At 41.1% G+C, this 21660-nt stretch overlaps 1 protein-coding gene across 11 annotated transcripts in view; it reads left to right on the top strand.

Moving 5' to 3' along the window:
• Nucleotides 1–21660, top strand: part of LOC100650779 (LIM domain transcription factor LMO4.1) — a 477355-nt gene that overhangs the window by 361684 nt on the left and 94011 nt on the right. Inside the window, exon 1 of one of the 11 annotated variants that reach the window (XM_048411144.1) lies at nucleotides 16212–16230. The exons of 8 other annotated variants lie outside the window; for them this stretch is intronic. The gene's annotated coding sequence lies outside the window, so the exon portion shown is untranslated. 2 more of the 11 variants (XM_012314598.3, XM_012314593.3) reach the window with 2 other exon arrangements.

The following is a 21660-nucleotide window of genomic DNA, read 5'->3' as shown; positions in this document are numbered from 1 at the left end:
CGAGCACGGTCCGTGTACAGCGGCGGCAGACTTACGTTCACCTCGGCAACGAAACCGTAAATCGATAACAGCCGTCCTAGGCACCAGTTACATAATATCGAGCCGAGGCACGGGCACAGTATCCATTAATTAATTGGCATTATGCGCAAGATAGCGTACCATCTCCCTTCATCTCGCTGCTTCCTTTCTACGGCTTTTTCCCTTCCCCTTCACGGTTACCCCCACTCCACATGCTTCGACTCCCACGCGACTTCATCCGTGCTCTTCCTCGTTCCCCCACTATTGCCCCTGTCTCTCTCCCCACCACCGGCCCCTTTTATTCCCCTACCCTTTCGAACGTCTCTGTGCCCGCTCTCTCGCGCGTCGAACCACTCTCTCTCTCCCTTCCCTGACGTCCATTAGAATATTAATGCGAATTGATGCACACGTGTCATTACCGTAATGAGTTGGTTGGTGCTGTCCATGGGTGTACAAAGTGTCGTCTGAAAAGCAATCACGAAATTGCGGGTGTCTCTTCGTACCATTCCTCCCTGTCCCTTCCGCCCAGCCACCCCCTTGTCCTCCGTCTCTTGGTGCTCGTCCTCCTCCACCTCCTCCGCTCTCTTGTAACGGCACTCTACTGCTGTCCTCTCGTGCTCCACCGTTTCTCTTTCCTTGCTTGCTTCCCTGAGAATTTAAGTACCCGTGGCTCAACTACGTGGCTGCGACACACATGGGGCCCAATGTTCGACTATCGAATGGTAAGGCAGGGCATTCCAAGTACCTGTGGTACCTAGTCTCTGTGCCTGTGAACGATACTTCGCTTCCTCCCATTGATATCGATGGACGAGCTCTGCTTCGGTTTGGAAGTAAATAGGACTTTTGCCAGGGAATTATCGTACAGAGGTTACGTTTGGGTTAGCTGGATCGATGGATTGACGTGAATAGGTTTAGGTGCGAAAGGGATATTCGCTTATTCTGGACAATTTATTGTTTTAATCCTACCGATTCGATTGTGTTCGACTTACGAGAGATAGATGGGGTTTTTTTTAGAGTTGTTAAGGTTTCGTTGTGGTTCAAGCGTGCGGATGTTTCGGAACAGCTGATGAAAAGAAGCCGGCACGGGTCCCAATGGGATCGTAACTCCCTAATTATGTCTCGTTTACTTTCTTGTTTAATTACAGACACGTGCTGCTTCCTTATTATTATATTTCGTAGCGTGTAATCTTCTCGCCACAATCGAATACCTCATGCACACACAAATTGCATTCGTGATGATTATATAGAATCAATTAACGCGAAACTAGACGGTATCAAAAAAACCTAAGCGAATGCCAACCGTTATCTTTCATCGTTTCAACACTTCCATCGCAAAATATCGTCGAAAAAAGTAAACGTAAAGATATTACTCGTGCATCCTATCGACTCAAGCGTTCCCGAAGAAACATTCAATCGTGTCTACAGACAGTGGACTACAGATCGTATCGCGTCTCATAAAGAAGATTTTCCAACTAGGGAAGAAGCAAAGGGGCTGATCGAAAAATCGAAAATCGCGGCGACTAAGTCGACGTGCCAGCCGAGTTGAGTATAGGGATCTCGGCGAAACGAGCTGTAAAGCGATCGTTAGAGAGTACGGGCCATGGTATATACGATCGTATCGGTAGCTAATGGACGTACAATTAACGTGCCGCGCATCTGCGATTGGATCTCCGTCAAACGGCGATAAATTAAGTTAATTAGCTCGTTACACGTATCACCCGGTGGCTCTGGCCACGGTTTGACGAATGTGACGCTCGTTAATCGTCCGACCGGGACTCGTTCGCTTAGTTTCCTTCGATTCGACCCTGTTCCCGCCTTTCGTCAGCCCCGAGATTCTACACTTTTTCAACGATCCCTGTTTTTCATCGTGATCGACTTCTCTGATCAAGTCTTGTCCTTCAATTGGTTCGACTTCATTTGCCTTTGGCTACGGTGAGTAATGTTAACACGCGAGAAATTGAAATGTCGCGAAAGATTAAATGTAGAACAGTTTATTTGCGCTTAATGTAACTTGCAACTCTTGTTAATATTGTACGATTTTTATTTTTGTATAGTTTCCAAAGTATTCTCTGCTTTCTGTTGCCTTGGATCGATGGTAATGGAATAATCTTTGTGGCTGGTATAATTTTCTTCCGAAGGATTAACTTTTATTGAATATTGAAGGTTAGATCAGTTCTGAGACACAGAGATATTATATGCTTATTATATTCTGCTTTATTATATAGATTATATATATATTTATATTGTATTATTATTCTGCTTCACTCATAAAAATTTAGTTATCGCATAAAAGTAAGAAACTTTTTTCATTTAACTGCGCGCTTTATTACTATAAAACAAAATGTTCAATTTCATTCTTGTGGAAAGATTATTGCAGTTCTTGTGGCTTGTAGCTTGTTATTTAACGTGTATTTTCAGAGAACTTTCGGAATGTTCGATTGCATTTTATGGATGGATATAATCATTGTGAATAAATATCTTGTATTATCAATGATGTTATCAATAGATATGAGTTTATCATACTATATATTTCTGTTGCTTAATCTATCAATGTAGTGAAACGTACGTATATGTAATGTATAAACAAACGATAAGTACGTCCAAGCTTTGGCAAGGTTGCAAAAGTAAGAGATTCGATAGCTTGTAAAATATTTAATTTCGATTATAAAGGATATAATATGAAGCGATCGAAACAAAGAAAACCTGAAGAAAATACAGAAGCAATATCAATTCTTAGGTGAAGCTTATTGAATTCCGATGCATCGTAAAGTTTCATCAAAGTCACTGAATTTGATTTCACCAGGCCTCGTGTGAATAATACCAAGCATATTATTATCAAAGTTACAGACAGCAATAGCAGCGATCCACGCACAAGAGAACGCATACGACAGGCCAGCTATTCCGTTGGTCGATCAATAAATGCTACCAGTATAAACCCTATTTAATATTTCCTTTTATTCGCTCACACAGCCATAATATGGACAATAATAATATGTTGGATATCAGCGGTAATAATCAACCGCGTGACAAAGCGTTTACGCGTTCCAATAAGCGCGTGTTCTAATGCTTCTTCTGGTTCAACACGATCGCCTGGTTTACCAAGAAGCGATCGCCGTCTCTTTCTTTACCAAGTCGTACTATTGTTAAACATTGTAGCGTCGGACAGAAATTTCATAGTTCACTTTAATTTCTAGACATTTTTAAAATGTAATGAGAAAGATATACATCCGTAAACGAACATCAATATTCCTAAAAATCTTCGAAAAAACGATCCTAAAATAGAACGATTTTGTACAGCGTAAAATTTGATTCTTCTTATAATGTACCTATTGTCCTTTAAAAAAGCCACTTATCATGTTTTTCCTTCTGTAGTCTATGCTTGAAAGAAATATTATATTAATAGGTGATCACCCAACGTAAAAAGCATAGAAGATACTGGAGAAATGAAGAAAATAATTTAACCAGCTAATGAAATGTAAAAGGGAAGAAAATACAGGGAACGGAAAGAAAGACTCATCGAATAGCATGTGTGCCTGGTTCGTATCACGCGCTTTTCCTCGTGGAGAAGCTTTTTTCTCTCTCTGCCTTCCCCTGTCTCCGCTGGCCAGTGCTCGGTCGATTGTACAAGCTGTAGGAGAAACGGAGCCCTTTCCATCCCCCTGTGCGGCCCGCTCAACTTGGAAATTGTTCTCGGCCCCCGCTCGATTCTGCCCGGTCCTTGTCGGCACTCAAACTAATAAGCTCTCCGGATTAATTAAAATTTTGTCCGATGTTGCTGGCCGCGCGCGCGGCCAAACCATGAGCTTTCGACGTATAAACAGGAACGCGGACCTCTTGTTCCCTCGTTCCTTCCTTTTTTCTCCTTTCGTTTTTCCCTCCATCTTCTGTTTTCTCTTTCCCCTTCTTCCTTTCTTTTTTCTTTCTTCTTCTTTTTTTTTTATAATTCGTCGATTCCAACTAATTACGACACGCACACGTACACAGCGGGTCACGTAGCTCGTTATACCAGCGTGGTTGTATCACGAACTCGACGTTTCGATGGCTGCTTCTCGCGAGCCTCTCTCTTCCTCTCTCCGTTCACCGCCACGCAGTCTTCGGACGTTTTTCTCTCTCTACCAGAATCCCCCTCTCTTACTCTCTTCTCGGGTCGTCGTTTTTTCTTTTCTCCTCGTTTCTTTTTGCGAATATTCCTTCCTCCTTGCCCGATCTGACTCTCTCGTCGTTAATTGCCGTTCGAGCACTAATTACTCATTAACGACGGAGAAAGAATCGTAAGAATCGGGGATTTACGGATACACTCTGGATAATTTCATAGGCGAGCACACAACGAACGAACGTATCCTTGCATGTGTATGTGTACGCGTGTGTGCGCCCGCGCGCGTGCTCGAGAGAGCCCCGTTATCGAGGTGAAAGGATCTTTTATTTAGTAATAGAAGTTCGAAGTGGAATGGGTTTAAAGATAAACATCGTTACGTGCTCTCGTGGCTGCGGCGGATAATTATTAACCATTAAGTAGCCTGGCGTAAGGTCGTACTGTTTTCCAGACCCTGGTGCTTTATGCTCTTCGTTTCACGAGATATAGTTTAATATGTTGCGAATCTATTCTCTACGGTACCGTCTTTTTTTTTTCGTCTCTTCTAGCCAGCGAAACGAGATGAGTCTGCGAGAGGGATAAAGAAGTTTACGAGTGATTCGGATGATAAGCTGTAATTAGAAACCATCGTGGTTTAGGCGAATCAGGGTAACTTGAAATATTCCTGAAGATACAGTAACGATATATCGGAATTTTTTCTCGGCCATCAGAATTTGCTTTGTTCTCTTTAAAAGTTTCTTCTGCGAGTATAAACGAGTATCTTAAGAAAGTAGATTAGAAGGAAAAAGTGAAGAAGTATCTGTAGACATACGCTGATGGTCAAATGAAAGTTGACGATTAATGGACTATAAATATTAAGAACTTGCGTACTAAACATTTTCTACGATGTTGTTAACAGTCATTTGTTACACAGTATATATATTGTTTAAAACAATTATGAATGATTTTATCACGATAATTAAGAGTACAGAAGCGAAGAAATGTCCTATTGGCTTGATAGATTACCATATTATTTGTACGATGATGTTATAAAGATTGGTTTTAAGACAGTCGTTAGATATTAAAATTAATATGATGTGGGAAATGACCCTTTAATTATTTTCAGTAACGTATTATATCTATTTATTACTGCTGTCAGATATAATTCCATTTTATAAAATTACAGTGTACGCTCGGTTTGTTTATCTTCTAATCTTTCTTTCGTCCATCACCATAGTATAACGATATAAAAATAACATTACGTATTTTCCCTTGCCACCTGTATCCAGCTATAAATTCTCACGAGCGACGACAAATTGCCACGATTGACTCTGCTTCCACCCAAACGTAACTATGCGATCGTCATCGAAGCTACTCACCCTACGAAGACGTGTCCCCTGTCCCCTTCTCAATTTTCTACGGACCCTCGAATAACGCTTCAATCCAGTATAATATCGCAGCTGTCGTTGCTAATGCGTTATTATTTCCTGTTTCATAAACGAACGCCGTACAATGTTCAAATGCACTGCCGACGTGCATGCGTGTTGACCGTTTCCCTTGTTCCGCGAGCTTCTGTCTTCTATTTTTCCAATTCTTTCTGACTTATTTGTTAATGTTAATGTTATTAACACTTTGACTGCCACGTTGGTCGTATATGACCGGCCACGGTTTCTCCTGTGACGCCACGGTGGTCATCGGTGACAGGAGCGCTTGAACTTACAATTGTAAAAATTGAATGAAAATTGACAGTTAGGGCATTTTGAATATAACCGATAAATAGAAGATACTTTGAAATAAAAAGTGCCCCATTGAACAATTGTACATTTTTATTAGAATATCAATAAAAAAAAAAAAAAAAAAAAGAAAATGAGAACAAATCTTGCATCAAACGGAGCACTGTGTTTGCATCCATATCTTTGAAGGGTAATCTACGAATATTAATATAAACACACCTTAGAAAATAATCGTAAATGCTGCTTTATAATCATAAAATTGAAGTTTGAAGTGTGAACATACCTTGTTATTATATATAGAATGAGCAAATACTGTTTACTAATATCTTCTACACGTTTCAACAATATATTCTGGACGTTTTGCTTACGACGAAATTTCGAATGTGAATGATTTATTGAAATAAACGAAGCCTTGTTATAATATGTCGCTATCAACTGTTACCAAGGCGCCACAGTGGTCACCCGTGACCACCATTGGGGAAGAATATTATCTTACAATATCAATTTATTATTATTTTGCAATTATATGCACTGAATAATAAAAATACTTCCTTGGCGTCCTGAGCGAAACATGTGATTTTGGCGTGGCAGTCAAAGTGTTAATCAATAAATATTATGCAACTTAGATTCGATTGTCTCGTCGTATCCAATAAATTAATCGCAGAATTGAGATTTCTCGTGTAAGTTCAGACCTTGTATACATTTGAAAGTGTATAACTCCAAGAGATTTAAAACTAAGCTTGTCCATGAGTGTTTCTGTTAAAATTGGTCTGCACCAAATACCAAGGCCATTTAACCTGGCAGTCCACATTTTGGAAATGCGAAAACAATCGGTCAGACTTGAATAACCGCGTTCACGCCACGAGCATATTTGCACGACAAATATTCGAACTTCATACGCTCGAACCGCGTGCCTCGAATGAGAATTAGTAGCGAGAACAGCCTAATAACACGTATTTGCATATTTATCCACCAAAATTCAAAGAAATTCCAAATACGCAATCTGTCTGAGATAGATGTCAGTTCAAAATATTTAATGAAACATTTGTTATCTAGTTTTGATAAGGGAAAAAATAAATTTTTTCTTTCGCGTGTGTTCGTTGCTATAAATTCAGATTAAGAAAAAATGTGACTTACAATTGACCCACTTTCGCTCTTAATGCCAAGCCATGACTAACTTTGATGCAAACCAGGCGTGCGGAGCTTTCAATACGATTGCAACGGTAGATTGTTTGTGAGTAGAAATTTTTTTACTGAACTAACATATTTTTTATCGTGTGTTTTTATTGCGTTTTTATTGTATTTATGTTCATTTATAGCTATAAGCTGTACTAATCGTAAAAAAATGAAAGAATTCATTTTATTTTCAAATTGAGTCAAAATATGTAACGAAATTAATTGTTGTACTGAATTTAGTTGTTTAGCCAGCGAATTACTCGTAACTAATCCGTGAAATAAACAGTCTTTCACTCAGAATTTTTAATCTGCACAAGAATTGTTCTTTCTTCTTTTTTCTATATCCTCATTCACAAATATCGGTACTTTCGAGCCTTCGAACATAATCACCGAATTTAGTCGCCTAATTTCTGCTCTTCCATCGACCGAGTTATTTTATGCGTAATACTTCTTTGTAAACGTAATTGACGCACATACGTGTTTACGCGAGTCCTCGCTTTGCACGCGTTCACGCGCAAACCGCAGCCGCGTAAGCTGAGAACCGACAAATGTTGGAAGCCATGAGCGATTCAGGAGTAACGTCATGCTGGATTGCATCTGCTGAAAAGAGTTTTATTATTCTCGCGGAGGCAGATGCGTGGCGGAGGGAGAAGGGAATCTGTTAGAAAAAGAGAGGAAAAGCAGGAGAAAGGGGAGTATGGAATTGTATTAAGCGACGCAGGAGAGAGGGAGAAGGGGGGGTGAAACGGAAGGATGAAAAGGGGGAGAATGCAGGAAAAGAGAAACATTGGTTAGAAGGGGTGGTTGTGGAAAAGGAGGAAGCGCTTGGCTCTTTAAGGACTTCGGCCCTTTGTCGTCGCCGGGCAAATTAATTCGATGAAGGCACGTTAAGGATCCTGTCCTCATACCACCACAGCGCCAGCCAGCCGACTCCTTTCTTTCTTCCCCTTTTTTCTTTTCTCGCCGGGGGTGATCGCGTGAGTTCACTCGCGAGCGAACGTCGTTAGAGGGATTTACAATTAGCGTGTCATTGCACGACAATGCAATTAGGATGTTGCCGGCTGAATCGTTATAATTGGGGATTGTAGTAGTTAGTCCCGATTGTACTTGCGTAAGATGACCTGGCTGACTTAGTCGTTTTGGGGGGAAAAGGGGATCAAAAGTAATTGACTCGATGTTATGAGTAGATGTGACACGATGACATTGGAATTTCCATATAGTATGGATACTCTATTCGTCTTCTTCTTCGTACAATATCGATGAGAAATGTTATTCAAAATTATCCCCTTGTTTTATTTATAATATCGCGTTAGCCTCCTCGTTTACAATTCAACAAAGTATTTTTTATTTATACCAAAGTTCTCGTTTCAGTTCTTCAACAAGAATTAACAAAGGCAACTTGGGAGAAACGTTGAAATTTCTTCCATCGTTTCCAGAAATGGTGAATTTACCAAATTGCGAAGCTTTCGATCGAAACAGGGGGGTGATTCTACGTGGGTTGCGGCGAAGAAATTAAATTGCGTTCACGGAGCAGACCGTGATAAATCTGAAAAGATATGTGTTTGACAGATATTGGTCGTCTTACTCTCAGTATGTCCTCGTTTTCACAAACAGACCTAGCCTGTCTCACTATTGCCGGTTTCTTCTCTGTTTCTCCTTTCGCACCCGCTGTTCTTCAATCCCCTATCCCAGTTTCTTTCCGTAAAATTACCATACCTCCCAGTAACAGCTGCCACAGTCATCCTCAGCATCTGATAAACTAATACTAGTGACACATGCTATAGTTCGGGGGTGTACAATCTCTCTTTAAGGTTCCTTTCTTTCTGAGATTTTTCCTGGCAAAGTGTCACAGTTTTGTAGAGAACTTGTGTAGAGGATGGTTGACCGTGAGATTTACTAGATGTTATTGCTTGTTGTCGTAACCGTCGAATATATTTAAAATACTAAATTATTATACGGACTATATTCGCTGAGACGCTCGTACAGAGTATAAATTGCAAAGTAAAATTGCTAATTAATACTCAGTAAATGCTCGCTAGATAATCGTCGATAACTCGGTAGATAGCTCGTCGATACGGAAAGATACTCGTGCATACTGATAGATACCAAACTCTTTTCGATTGCGTCAGTTTATTTATTGCGGGGGAGAGTCGGAAAATTCGAATTCGTCTTTGTTCGACAGTTGCACGTAGCGGCGACATTGTTTTGCCCGGAGTTTCGTGCGTCAAGGTGGTGTCAATGTCTCGAGGTAAAACAACAACGTGATTTGAATTGTCCTCTAACTCATGTGTCGCTGTAGTTTAATATTTCGGAGCATTTGGAGCCGAAGTTTCAGAATGGTTTTTGGTTTTGCACATGGTTAGGGTTGCGTGTACTGTTTCAGGGGTTCTTCGGTTATAAATCGAAATTTATGGACGGATTTTCCGGAGAGTTCGCGTTTGCCACGCCATCATTAGGTTTGTAAATTACACACGTTGAAGTACCGTTTCCGGTCTACGAACTGTGACGCGCTTTATTGCCGTTGGTTGCCGTTCTCAACCTTTTGTCACTGTATCTCGTTTGAACCTTTTTCTTTTTCTAGTCGCCAATTACCAAGGTCATCGAAACTGGCAGAACGAAGGGACGGTTAATTCCCAAGGTTGGAATTTTTATTCTACCACAGTTTCTTTACATTTGCTTGTAAGGCTACCTGTCTTGATTCAAGTTTCCTATCTACCATTTAGACGGTCTGTTGCAATAAAAAGATAGTTTCATTTTCCAGTAATTTGAGCAAACTAACAAATACGAATGAGAATCGTTTATTTAATTAAATTGTAATTAAATTACTTTTCGAAACTATGCTATAAACTCCTAACCAACTAATGTTCGCGATAGTAAACTTTTGCACTTTCAAACGTGGAATCTGTATTTTCGCTTGGTAAAATTGTAAAATTATAGAAAGAAACCCACAGCTTGTTACTTATCGATATGTTACTTATCATATAATGTTCTTAGTTTGGTATCGTGAAATTTCATCTTACGTGAATTTTGTCTTAATATTATCATCCTGTGTGAATACCATTTGCGAACAATAATTTTTCTAATCTTCATCTATCCAACAGCGAATAAGAATAAGACGCTTGATTCGAATCTATTAACACTATCAATTTCTTACTTTAAAGAATATATGCTACGGCGAACTTATAGCCGTGGTAACTTTGAAGTGTTGGATTCAAGATTTGCAATCTAAAGTTGAACGTTCAAATTGAAAACTTACGAATTTGCATACGTAAAATTGTACCATACGAGAACACCATAACAAAATTCGCCCAAGTCCAGACATTCTTTCATTTCTCTGCTGTATGCTATTCCCTACACATTTTTACCGAAACACTTATCACGGTGACCTGAAAGACTGGAACTACACTGGTGGGTGGCGAACCGTCCGTTTCCCGGAAACGTAACAGAAACCTCGTATTTCATCCGTGTGGAGGAGGGTGGTCGTTGGAAATTTCGCCGAATTACGCAGTGAAACGCGGCTCGAGCCAATAACCGAATCATAATCCCTTAGTTTTACACGGAAACGCGGCGCGCGGGGACAGACCGGTTTCGGTGGGGTGGAACGGGTCGCGGAGCGGGGAACTTTACTGCGCAAATTAAGGCGAAGTGGCAGTCAGTAATTTTATGTGCCCATCTCAGCCACTGATATTGAATTTCCTTAGTCGCTTAATCCAAATCCTCGAACGGGAACGGGGCGAAGAGAGTGTGTTAAGAGAAAGAGAGGGAAAGAGACAGAGCGAGGAAGGGTGGGCGCTGAAAGGGGTGGAAAGATGCGGGGGGAAGGGTGAGAAACCCTTCGTAGCCGGCGGCGGCAGCGATCTCGCGAAATTGAAATCATTACTTTACGGGCGCACCGGCAAAATTGGCTACACACCCGGTGGATCACGATAGAATTTCTAAAAAGCGAGTAACCCTTGATCGTTTCTAATCAGTTGCCTGTAAAACCTGCTGGTCGACTGCTGATGGATGGATTGGCCCTCACGACGATCTATCTTTTCGTATTGATCGCATCTCCGAATAGAATGACAGCGTGTACAGTCGAAACGTTTTGAGGCCGATTGGCTTATGAATTTTTTCTAGGCTTCAAAAATGAGATTGCTTGGTGCAGGATTAGTTAATCGGAGATATTGTATTTTGGTTTTGAATGACAGTACGATGATTGAAGGCAGTACGATCTTTATGCGCCTTTATCAATAATTTCTATGTCTCTATTTGGCCGAGTCAGAAACCAAAAAAAAAGGGGTGAGAACAAAAACTCATCATAATACAATTAGTTGAACTTCTCAAAAATCATTTCTCCGTTTATACAGTGATCGTTTGTCTTCAGTAATAGAGTTACCAAGATTTTCTACAATTTCTTACGATTACTAAAGATACGTCGGTACTTCCTTCATAAAATCAATGTTACGTGTGATAGAGATTGGAACACGTTCTAATTTATATCCATTGTTACTCGATCGATCGATACGGTACTAAACTAGAGATTGATTTTAAGGCAATCGCTAAAAAAAGGGATGTATAGGATCAGTGAGTAGATGTAATTAAAATTTCAATCATCTCTACATACTACATTTAATCATACGTTATAAATCCGTAATTATGAATCCAAGCAATATGGACAACTCCATCAAACACGCTTTCTAATAAGTTTCAGTCTTTGTAAAGTCACAACCCATTTACCCAAGGAACAAAGACAGCGCCCCCCCCCCCCCCCGATTGAAGTCAGAACCGGTGATTTTCCGGGTGGATTCTTCGGAACACGATCTGGAAGCCCCATTCCGGGGAGACATGGAGCGGGACACGGGCCGTGTACGCGGAAACCGCAGCGCGTGAAACGCGATTCCATCGGTGGGCCAAGTAAGCCGACATTTCGATAATCAGCGGCCACGTGTTGCGCCGCGCGCGTTGACTTGCTATAATTACTTTGGGTGAACCGTTAGCGTTCGCCGGCCGGCGCCGATGCAAACGTGGAACACAACGGTCTCTCGCGCACACACACGCCGCGGGATAATTTATCGCGAACCGATGCACGTTCCCGCGAATATTATCCCGTCGCTGGGAACGAGAAGAGAGTAGAAAGGAAGAAGAAGAAGAGAGGATCCTTGTTCCTGATGCGCGTGATCGTTGTTCAAACGAAACGAAACGGTTCAAGTTGGAGAAAGAAAGGCAGAAACGAGAAGAGGATGAGGATGAGAAGAGAATGGAGAGAGGGAGAGAGTTAGTGGACGAGAGGGTGAAGAAGGACAGAGGGTAAACGTTGTTGCAGTTTGCCGGCGGGTGCATGAGGCAATTACAAAATTGCAAAAATTAACCATAAAACCTGGTCGGCATGCTGCGCGCTACCATAAAACTAGCCGGCCGGCCGGCCAATCGGCGCATATTTTTGGCGTTTACGACCAATCACGTGGCCGCTGAGAACGCTCGGTACTTGTCTGCCCTTTTCCTTTCGCAGCAGCCACAGTTGCCCCTCTTTACAACGCGAATATTCCTCGCGCGGGAAAGAAAATTGCACGGCGATTTTGCGATGCTCCGCCGATCGAAACGCCGTAAAACGACTGCCCCCGTGCCAACCATTCCTCCAGTTTAGTTTTTCTATCTCGTGTTTCGCTTCTTTGTAGGTGGTTCACGGAGTAGACTGAAACGAGTTTAGAGTCCTCTTTGAGTGTTTTTAGAAGTTCTTTCGTTTTTTTCGAAGGAGTAATAAAGAGTTGTTTGATGCTTTTAATCTACTCGTGAAACAGAAATATTACTTCCTTATATTATGTAAATTTGATGCTGTTTGGTGGACATATCACAGGTCAATAATTCTAGTACATAATATCTTATGTATTACTTCTTTGCACATTCGAAATCTCGAAGTACGTATACATATATTTTCGTAGTGTATCTAGTGCATATATGTAGAATATATATCATAGTATATCTTCTTCTGTCTGATATATTTATACGACAGATATCAAATCTTCCTTCTAATTTGATATGTTATTGACACTTTGTGTTTTACGGACAGTATTTCGGTGGATAAAGTATCGGTGGTTGGTACGTAGCCGGGATTATAAACTGGTCTGTACTCATTCAAGGCCATTCGCAATAATTTCGCTGTGGAACGGCCTCGATAAGAAATCTGTGATACGGTCCCCTCTAAATTGAACCGGTTCGAATTGGCCAACCCCAATTGGATCAATTCTGGGGACGCGCTCGAATTACGCATAACGTCGCTTTACGACGATCGTAAAGCCACTTCCAAAAACGTCGCCTCCACCTATATCGATTTGCTTAACCATCTTTTGCTAACCATGTTCAGTCCCATGCGAGGAGAGTACAAACAAGTAACAAATAAAATAACAAAATGGAAAGTGCCGTTGGAGATTAATGCAACCCTTATTTTGTACGAAGTTTCATATTTCAGTTTCATAATATCAAATCTTTTCAGTCATACTACCTGATCATACAAAATTCAATAGACTTGCTGATCAAGTGAATCAGCTAATATGTAAATGCTACAATAATTAAGTACACGGTTTGCAAATACTTTTTGTAATTACTGTACCTACGTCACGACAGTTAAATCAAACATATCTCTCAAAAGAAACGAGCAGCGTAAACACAAGGGGCCTGCGAGGCTAATAGTGGGTCGTTGTCTAAATTGATCGGCATCCCTTAAACGCGATCGTGTACGTTCTCCAGGGCAGCGGTAAAGCGAAGCTCGGTGGGTGTGGGGAGGAAGAGAAGAAAGGAGAAAAAGAGCATCCGGACGAATTGATCCAACGTTCCGTTTGAACGCACAATACCGCAACTCGTATACAAACGTGGCGAACAACTTTTCCTCGGTCCCTCCACGGCACAATAAATTTATGCCTCCATTCAGTGCCACTACTTAACCCCCCTCCCTATTCTCAATCTCTCCCTTTTGCATCTCTGTATCGCGCACACGCGTGCAAACACGCGTTACAATAAGTCCGCGACCTGTTTAATAGAATAATTAAGGGCCCTCGTGCGGCAGCTGATGCCTCGATCGTGCGTTTCCGCGCGTGCACACGCGCGCGAACTCTCGCTAGCGGATCTGTATCGTGGACGATGTATTGTTGATTCAGGGGGTGCGTATGCTTCGCGGACAATGGGGCCACAGGGGAATTAAGCATCGATCCGAATTCTACGCGGGATTAACGCGCTAAAAAATGGTATCCAACGGTCCAACTGCAAAGATTGCCCCGACAACGTTCTTCTGGTTATATACCGGTTCATAATTGACGGTATATCGAATATTTAGAGCAGGCTAGAGACTATAGAATTCAATTCCTAATTTTTCGAAGTAGAATTTAAATTAAGAAGCTCGTATATTTATATTTATATTTGAAACTTTAAACGTTTAAATTTGGAAATATGAGAACTGAAAGATTTACGTGTAAAGATATAAAGGAATAGGAATTTTAATTGTGAAGGCATACGAAATTAGAAAATGTTCATTTGAAAATTGAGAAATTAAATAATGTAAACGTGCAGATGTAAAAATTCGAAGATTTACATCTGATTTTGAAAATTGATTGAATGAATCGATTGAATTTTGACGATAGATTTGAATTAAGTTTTGATTTAGATTTTTCTAAATATAGTCGCAAGGTAAAGGTACAAGTTAAATTTCAGATTCGCTTATCTACGGGACATGATGAAAACCAGAACGTAATATAAAGTAGACAGTATACTTTCTGGACGTTAGATTCGAGGACGAAGGATGTCGTCGATAGTCCGAGTAGTTAGGCTGCGAAACGTTCTCATCAGGGTGGGCAACGGTCCAAAAGTTGGTTAAAAGTTTTCATGGTAAATACGAGGAATTGGGACCACGTTCGTTTGCATCCTGGCCTACTGGACCGTGATAATACAATTTAAATACACGTTGTATTAACCGTGTATCGGTAGATTTATCGAATTGACCTGTCGCAAGCAGTCATCAGGCTATAAAGAAACGTGCACCCGCTACATATCTTCTAGTTATTTATATAACCTAATTAAATTATAAATAAAACTATGTACATTACGATTCTTCCTTCCCTAATTCTAACTATTTGCTACAAGGTCATCTTCGATCGTCAACAGATTCAGATTATACTTATTCGCACAAAATACATTTATTCCTCTTCCAAATCTGTCTTCTTCCTACAAAATTATCTTCAATCACCAGTCGCTCTCGAAACGAAAAAGGAACGGTTTCATGGCAAAGTTGGGTCCACCAGACGGGTGACCCACTCGAGACTGTGGTAATACGGTTTAAATACGTACGATGCGTGAAGGCGTTGATATCGCGGCGGTGGTAAGGTGTAAAACCACAGGATTCCAATGGAAACAGTTATTTGCGGTCACGAAGTGTACCGTGACGTATCCGAGCTCGCGCTTGCTCGCTCGCTCGCTGACTGGCGCGCGTGCAAACTTACTATACGTGTCACCTATACCTATATAACCTCTTACGTGCATATATATATACACATATGCATATGCGCAAACACATGTACAAACGCGTGTTCTCAAACTATAGTAGACACAAATACCTGTATACGTACATACGTAAGGGACACACGTACATACATAGAGAAGCGTATCCAGACACCGCGTAACCGATGGTAGGTGTACACACCTTCCTTCCGTCCTTCCTTTCCCAGGAAGTGGAGTCAAGTGGACCCACCGCCACCGCCGGAAACTCCACTAATGACTAAACTTGCTAATTTCGACCAATTAGGCTCCCACCACCTCCCGTTTCACCGTCCTCGCTGTGTCGCTTTCGCCCTTACCGCTTCTCTCTCTCTCTCTCTCTCTCTCTCACTCTCTCTCTCACCATCTCTTTGCTTCTGTCGCTTTTCCACTCTCCGTGGCCCGGCCAACTTGCAGCTCGTCTAATGCGCGCCGCATTTACCTTGACCGATAGACGCTCGCTCCTAATTTCGTGGTACATTGCGCAGTGCGGACTGGCTGCGGATTAAATATTTTCTTATTAAACATCGTGACCAACGGTCTTTGTACTTACATTTTGTCGCGTGCTTTCTGGCCTAGCACATTGCGAGGGGTTGGCTGGACTAACGAGGGCACGATCGAACATAGACATTCGGCCGATGATCGGGTGACTGCGCTTGGTGCAAACTGCCAAGGATCGATTGGTACTCGAGTATACCTTCGAAGGATAAACTCTACTGTTTCGTTCAGGTACGATACCTTGGAATGGGTGTATTTGTTGAATTAGGATCACGCGTGGAAATTTTGTATTTACTATGAAAAGTAGGATTACATGTAGGAGTTTCACTTTTATCAGAATACGTACGAGATAGATCGGAATAAATAGAATGACGAATTGTTTAATTTATATTTAGATATGTAGGTGATTGCGTAGTGAGGACAGTCGCTGATATTTAATACAAACTGAATGCATTTCACTGCTTTTATTTTGTTCAGTCACTTTAAAATTATTAGTTGATTTTACAATTGTCATCACGTCACGTCATATATTGACGTACGATCTCAGTATGAATGGAAATATACCTTGTTCTAAAAATTATAACTAAGTTGTATTTCCTCAAACTTGGACCGTATTATAGTCTGTGCTATTATATCACCTCATTCATTGTTACAAGAGAAATCGCTTAAGTCTGAAGAGGGTTAGATTAAGACCAGGTAAAACAGTTCTTCTATATTATAAAGAAACATGGGTACCTTTTAAACAGCTTAAACTAACTTAAACATTCATTGGATTACTTTATGTTTTTCCTAGCGGCGGAGCCTCTTTTACAAAAGATAAAGACGAAGGTAAAATAAAGTTCCCAAAGGGCGTGCAGGTAATCACAGCAAGATTACCGAAAACTACCTTACTCTGTCGGCGTCTCTTTCCCTCTCTCTCTTTCGTAGATTATTCGGCAATTGAACGCGCGACCGGTTAAGTAGTCGAAGGATATTGAGTGTTGTGGTCGGTTTGAAGTTCGCATGGTGTGGAGTAACAAGCTGCCACCGTTGGATATTTATAGGGGCCGTCAGGGGTCGAAGCCTGTATTGTGGAATACGTGCGCGAAGGTCTCTCGCAGCTGTGCCAAACACAACAGTTTTATACTTTATCCTTAACCGTGCACGCTTCCTTCGTCGAATTCGCGACCGCGTCTCCTTTTTTTTTTGCCTTTCTCGAAAGCTCGTGCTTGTGCTTGTGCTTGTGCTTGGTGCATATTTTCTACCACCGTCGAAAATCAATTTTCTTCGATCGTCTCGTAAGCACATTTTGATTCTGATGAATACGTCCTCTGTTGATTTACCATGCAACCTCGTTGCGATTTCGCGATTGTGAGTCGCTGTGAAATTCGGCAGATTTGTACAGTGTTGCTTAAATTCGAATAAAGTGGGTGTTTGTGTCATGATCCTTATGGAGGAGGGTGGATTTTATCTGAGGAATGTTCTTCAGTCTCTGGACAAGAAGAAGGGATGTGTTTAGTGATTATAAGGGAGAAAGATGTACTTCAAGCTTAGTTTTCCTGTATCCATTTTATTATTTGTACCAACAGGTTTATTTGTCAATAGACACCAAGCAGAGTAGAAAAAGGCGAGAATGGTTCATTTAAATTTGGACAAAAGCAGTCCATTGAAAAAGCAAACATTAATGAATTTTTAACGATACGGTGCACATGATCACTGCGATTTTTCTATACAAACTATAAAGTTACCGAATGGTATAACATCAGTATTACAAAATTACAGTGACAATTTCTTTCGCTTACGATACTCGCCTTTTACACAGAATATATAATACTATGCATGGTTGGAAAGTATTAACATAAAAACGAGATCTGTAGATCCGTAGATATAGATAATCTATAAATTAATTTAAAGTCTCGCTTCAGTCAATAACGAAAATTCGTGTGCCCTATTTAATCCTTTCACATAGAATGTGTTCCTATTATTAATAATTGATAAAATACAATGTTTCCCACAAATCATCATACTTTAATTTCAGGTAGGGGTTAAGTTCTCGAAAAATACATCTAAAAACCGTGGTAAATAAATAGTATTGCGACAACTATAGGAACATATCATAATCAGGAGATCTTGTATCATCTACCATGCCATGCAACATTGTGCCAAGTGGTCGAACCGACTGATTTATAGACATGTCCTTCGTTTCCTCTTCGTTTCTTAGGTCAAGGGTTAAGTGGGAACCTTGGGAATCGGAATAAAGAACGGCTCTTCGAAAATATTTACGAAAAATCTCTGAATGTTAAAGCAGAGGGAGAAAGGGTGAAAAAAGTACCTCATGGGGACATCGATAAGGGTCTCTCGATGGTTGGAGGTCGCGAGTGACCGTATTAAGGGGCCAGTATGGAGAACGAGAGACGGAGAGGGAATGGTGGACTGACAAGGGCGTTAATGCGCCGGAGATTTATGTCGTAACGGGCAGGATGAAATTCCATCGCGGTAGGTACGCGTACATAAGTGGCGCTGGTACCGGCTGATGTCGGCGGAGGCGCGAGAATTATGGTGGCCCGTACTGATATCCACCATAAACCCCGCCTGTGCCCCATCGACCGGTTGGGCATACTTAATTAAATACGTATTAAGGGGCTGAGTGTGTTCCAATGTACGTCCGTATCATGGGATAATATATGTTCAGCTGTGAACGTGCGACATCACCAAGGGACACCACGAATTGTTTCGGAATAATCACCTTTTGCGACCTGTTACCCGATAGTTTTTTGGATCCTTGAAATTCCGAGAGAAGTTTTAACTAGAGTGAATAATTCATTTTCTAGCCTCGTTCTTGTAATTACATTGTAGCGTTATGTGAGCTGACGGAAGCTTCAAATCGGATGACTCATATTGTTGTACCTTGGAATATCAACATTGTTTTGGTTTACTAGGTTCAAAGGTAAACGAATACCGGACAAAAAAATTATCGCCGTTATTTGTAATCGTCAACCAAATTTACATTCGAACTACATATAATAACAAATGATCTCTAGGGCAGTCAGTATAGCGAGTCCTTATAGCATGTCAATATAGCGAATTATTATAGCGAGTCAGACAGTCGAATAGCGTCAAAGTTCATCAAAGTTCATCAAGTAACATCAAAGTTTAAGTAATTTGTATGGATGAAGATGTATGTAATAATTTTGATCATTCATAGGTTGATTTAAGAACAAACAAATGATAATCCGTGGAACGAGCTCTCTCTCTCTCTTTCTTTCTCTAGCGTCGTTTCTCAGCCCTTTGTCTTTTCCGGGCTGCGCGCAACAAAATACTCGGTACGTAAACGCTTCGAGAGAATGTCCATAATGATAGCAAAGAGTCCGTTCTTCCTGGTGCAGGTCGCGACCGGCCGTTTCGCAACGCGAAACACCAACGGGCTAACGTCCAGAGGCATTCCTGAGCAACTGGCCGACGACAATAAAATAAAACATTACTATCTCGGAATAGCACCTCCACTTGGACGTTCTCATCCGCGCGAGAAGATTTGCTTTCAGTAATAAACGTTTCGCAGAGTCGCGAGCGCCCTCACGGCCCTTTCGTGGAACGGGTGCCAGTCGCCATTTTACAATATAACCATTTTACAATATAATCTTCACCACGATTTGTCTGCTCCGAGAAACGTGCAAGTTTACGCTTTTGACGCAAAATCTATCGTTGAAAACTATAGGCTAAAGTCGTGGATCGTTTCGAAACGATCACAAACTACGCATCACATGTTGGTAGCGTAAAGGTGGGATATCATATAAGCGAAGAAATTCACGAGTGTAATATTAGTTGAAGATCATTTAAAAATATGCTTCTTCAATTTACATATTACTACATAATAGACGCATCTCATATTGATAGGGAAACTTCTGTATGAACAATTGGAAGACAGCGTATCTCTGATGCTTATAGGGCATTTCTCCTTAAGAACTAGACCGGCATTCTGCACCTTTTCTGTCCTTCAGAACTTCAACGTGTAGTCTTAAAATAACCAAAGTATGTATAAAAAAAAAAAAAAAGTCAGAGGTAGTAGATGACTAGCATTTCGTTCAACCTGAACTTAACAGGAATAACATAGAAAAAAAGTATCTTATAACGTATAATGCAATATGAAATTAATTATAAGAATGACCAATATTAAAAAACACTGTGGTTCTTGAACCACACTGGGTTACACAGAAAACACTGGGTTATAATATAATACTCCGAGATATGGACGTAATAAAAATCAGTGAATAACCGCGCTAATACAGATTAAAAATTTTATCTAAAAAATGTTAAAAATCCCTATTACATATATCGATACCACGATATAAACACGCAATTTATCTACGAATCGCGACAGAACGACTGAAATAAGTGAAACAAAAACCGGGCTATGAAAAATATTCACCCCGTGACCGTAGCGGAGGCAAACAAAAGAAGGCACCGTGGCCGGGCCAAAGAGGAATCGGTCGGAAGAACGGATATAATGATAACTTGGAGTCAGGTATAATGAGCATCGAGGGACAGCGCTCGAAGACATTGAAAATAATCTAATTATTAGCGGAGACGATTATAGTAATTAGATGCAGCGTCCATGGGCCGGGGCAAAGTCGGGTTCCCCGTTTGCCGCGCACAGCCCACCTATTACAGGTATACTCTGCCTATGAGAGCGGTCAAATGAAAAGGTGTACACTCCTACGGACCTCTTTTTCGAGGAACCGTGTGCCCTCGAGATAGCCTGTGTGTGCACGCGGGCAAACGTGAAACGAAAAGACGAAGAACGAAATGGAGAATGTCGAAAAAGAGAGAGAGGAAGAGGGACCACGTTCCCGGTGTGCAATTATGTAGGAATCCTGACGGCGGAAGAAAGCTTACTCGATCGCTTGGCTATGCATTGAATGCAACAACTTTGAAATGATTCGTGCCTCAAGGTGGCCGCGTTGTTTCACCGCGATGGCTCGCTTTGTGCTTCCGCGGACCATTTTCTTGCGACACCGAGGTCCGCTGATTTAGATCCTTCCTTCTAGGAAATGGGACCCAATCCGTGGATCGCGATACACTTGCTCCTTTGTTTCGATTTTTCTTCGCATCTGATATAAGGACTTTGTAAGAAACGGCGAAGAACTACAGTAAGATTTATATAAATTGGTCACTACATATGTTGTGTCCTGAACCAATTTATACGAGCCTGTTTCATTGTTTTCGTATATACGATCAATCCTTGAAATGGCTTTACACATTACGTGACACCAAGTATAGGATCACCATTAATTTATCTACGATAATTTACAAAATCAATTTACTATCCTCCTCCGCTCCATCACCAAAATAATTAGAATAAATATTGACCTCATAAGATATTCACCGAACAACACGTTGCTTTAGTTTATAATCGTTACCCCGGTGGACACGTTTGACGTCGATTCTGCACCCCATCTGTTTTACCAAAAGAAAGTTTTTTTGTCTCATTTTATTCAGCGTGATCGCAATGCTAGAGCCAGTGGATATTTGCATTTTTTCATGGATCTAATGGAGCCATAATAATCGTAACACGCGGATCAACTTCGGCTGCCGGTCAACCACTCACCCCCGCGAGTCTGTGCTCCCCTCGAGTAGCAGGGATTCTTTTCGTCGTCCACTACAAGCATCGGAACGGCGTCGTTA

Source organism: Bombus terrestris, chromosome 12 (genome assembly GCF_910591885.1).
Source record: "Bombus terrestris chromosome 12, iyBomTerr1.2, whole genome shotgun sequence".
Lineage (NCBI taxonomy): Eukaryota > Metazoa > Arthropoda > Insecta > Hymenoptera > Apidae > Bombus > Bombus terrestris.
This window is presented reverse-complemented; position numbering and strand designations above follow the sequence as displayed.